The 3,302-nt window shown below is 40.6% G+C and overlaps 1 pseudogene; it reads right to left on the bottom strand.

Moving 5' to 3' along the window:
• Positions 1-205: 205 nt before the first annotated feature.
• Positions 206-704, bottom strand: LOC118841164 (annotated as a pseudogene).
• Positions 705-3,302: the final 2,598 nt, after the last annotated feature.

Genomic DNA, 3,302 nt, shown 5'->3' with positions numbered 1-3,302 from the left:
CCAAAAGGCTCTGTGTCCCCTGGTCCTGTGTAGCCCTAGCTGTTTCTAGAAAACAAGTTTGAGCATCAAGCTACATGAAAATCTTCACATAAATCGTCAACTCCAGTCCTCCTAGCCCCACCACAACTTGTACTAATTAGAAATTATAAACCTTCATACCCTAACAAAAGAGTTTCTATTCTGAAGATGCTGGTATTAGTTTCCTTTAGTAGAAAGAGATGCTGGATTTGCCACCTGGTGGGTTGAGGACTTTATTGTGTGAGCAAGGGCCTGGGGCCCAACCTGGGCTCATGGCTGTCCATCTTGAGTTTAGACTCAGTTTCCTTGGCTCATTCCTATTTTCCTTTGACACATTCTCATCATATTCTTCTCTTGAAAATTGGGTGTGCTAAGGGCTCAGTAATGATGACTAGAGACTCAAAGATGTCACAGGTCTTCCCACCAGGAGGATTGAAATGATATTGAGCCTGCACAGGAGTAGGCTCTTCAAAGATACCACTTCCTTTGCCTCCTGGAGGATTTGCCCTTTTGGGTGAAATCTAAGATTCCTCGGGTGCTCCAAAGATATTAGATTTGATTCTATTTGGTCTACTTGTAGGAATAACTTCTCCTGGACTTCCAAAGAGATTGCTTGAGTCTCCTCCAGAAGGTTTCATTATCCTGGAGCTGGGCTTGCTGCCCTTGTTCTCCTGCACCTGGGACATAGCTGCAGCAGCAGTAACAGAGGCTTTGCATTGCCACTTCTCCTGATTCTTAAATGGAGTCAGAGATGACAAGATATGGACTTGGAAATGGAAAATATTCAAAGCATAAGAAATGGCAGTGCAAAGGCATGGGGAGAGAAGATGGGAATATTGTATTCAAGGAAGAGAAAGAAGGTCAATAAGACCAGACCATAGACATAGAATACAAGAAGATTGCAAATGTAGAAAAGAGCTGGTTTATAGAGGACTATAGGACTACAAAAAGAAATAAATACAAGGCGTATAAGTGTCCTGTATTTAATCCTGAATGGAATGAGAAGTCAATGGAGTTTGTTGAACACTGGGATGATGTGGTCTGACTTTTGTTTTAGAAAATAACTTGTAGCTTAGTGGATACACTGGAGTAGGGAAAGTCTTAAGGCAGGGAGATGAGTTAGAAGACTAATGCAATAATCCAGGAAAGTTGTGATAAGGGCCTGAAGTAGGATGGATTCTGTATTTCTGGATGAAAGGGAATATTTTTTAAGTACCCTAGATACAAAAATCAAAATTGGCAATTTGATTAGCTATGTGGCATGAGTGAGAAAGGAAAAGAAAAGATAACACCAAGGTTGTGAATCTAGGTGACTAGAAGATTATTGGGGTTCTCAACAGTGGCAAGTTAATTTAGATGAGGGAATTCTTTGAGGGAAAAGATAATGCATCCTGCTTTAGACATGGGCTAGATATGTAGATTTTTGTGTCATCTTCACAGAGATGATAAATGAATGCTTGGAAGTTTCGCTCACAGGTAGTGAACATGAAAGTATAAAAGTACTTCAAAATGTACTGAAAAGGAGAAGTCTTATAAAAAGGAAGAGAATCAGGAACTGAAAGAATATAGACAGGGAGATGGTAATAACACAATAAAACTCAAATGCTGCAGATCCAGAAGGATGAGGCTAACATCTACAATTCTCAGAGATGTGCTATATTTAGTAAGACAGTGTCATAAAATCAGCATTTCAGAGATGCAGGATAAATTGCATAAAAAGTAATATCAGAATTCTTGGGGAAGAGGCAAGTTCACTGAGTAGAAGAAGCACTACAGAATGGTTTCCCAACATTACTCTCCAAAGAACATTAAAATAATGTTTCAAATAGAATTCTAGATTGGTAGAATCAACAAACAGTTAGGAAGAGTTGAAAACAACTTGGGAAGTTAGAGGAAGAGATCTGTGACAAAGAGGTAGAAGTTAGCCTGAATCCCATGTGAATGCAATACCAGTGGTGGGACTCAGTTGGTGGCAGCAGCAGCAGCAGCAACAGCTTTAGGTGCTTTCAATACAGAAATGGTAAGGATGACTAATCAGAAAAAATATTACAGGAGACTTCTCTGCTAGAAGTGGGAACAAGACTGTTTGCAAATACATTGGTAATACCAACTTCTGGGACACAGTTTAAGGAAGAAAGGGACACGTTTAGTGATGAAGGAGCAAAGAACATGAAGAGCAGCATCACTCATTTTCCCAAGGGAGCAGAGGCCCTGAGAAATATCACTTCTAGTCCTAATTTAACAGTGTCCCTGGGGAGCAATATTGATTTTGATCCCAAGGAATCAGGGGGCCTTCCTTGGTAAGGACCAGAGTGCAGAACAAAAAAATAGTGAACAAATGTTTCTTCAGATCACAACACATTGGAAATACCAACAATATCCAAATGTTCAGAAAAAAAGTTCTGAAAATTGTATTGCAAAAATGCTTGACACTTGGGACAATGCCCCATCACCATTTATGTTGGGAACCTAACCATACTTTAACATAAAATTAGAAGTAAAGAAATAGAGTGAAAAATTAGCAAACAACAAGAACATGAACTTGACCATAAAAAGCTACTGTAGTGACAAGAAAGATTAAGACATAAACTCAAAAGAAGGCATTGATTTCAAAATGGCTAAAAACAAAGGAACAAAAAGGGAAAATAGAATTGGACATAAGTCCAACAAAAATTACTGGAAGAACTAAAAATTCTTTTTGAAATCAAAGAAGAATAGGAGAGGATTCTGGAGAGATGGTAGAGTAGGTCAGAAAATTCTAAGCTTTCCTGATTTCCTTCACAAACAAGACAAAACAGTGACTCAAAGTGAATGTAGAGCCACAAAAAAACATGAGTTAGGGCAGAACAGGGGACCTCCTGGAACAACTGGAGAAGATCCAAACAAAGGTCCCCAGATGGAGGTTCAGCTAGAGTGAAATGTAAGCACCTCCAGGCAAGCTCTGCTGAAACAGTAAGTGGTGATCCCTAGGGTCAGGTGGTTGGGAGGTAGCCTTGAACTCAGCCTCAGAAATTTTCACCTCCTGGACAGTGTGGGGAGTCAGGCTCTGAGAAGGGGAAGATTGAGGGACTGTCTGCTGGCAAGGGATGCCAGGCCCAGCTGTACTACTGAGATGTGGTCCTGGGTGAGAAGGAACCAGTTCATGCTGGTGAATGGAGAAGAAATGGGGCATGGACACTGCTGGCTGTGGGCACTTACAGGATAGTTGTGTTTTTAGTCTCAGTTCCAGGCCAGAAGGGGGGAACTGTAGGTATTATCCACTCGCTCCATTTGTTGACGGAGCA

This window comes from Trichosurus vulpecula, chromosome 3 (assembly GCF_011100635.1).
Source record: "Trichosurus vulpecula isolate mTriVul1 chromosome 3, mTriVul1.pri, whole genome shotgun sequence".
Lineage (NCBI taxonomy): Eukaryota > Metazoa > Chordata > Mammalia > Diprotodontia > Phalangeridae > Trichosurus > Trichosurus vulpecula.
Note: the sequence above shows the minus strand (reverse complement) of the source record. Positions and strands in the feature narration are given on the sequence as shown.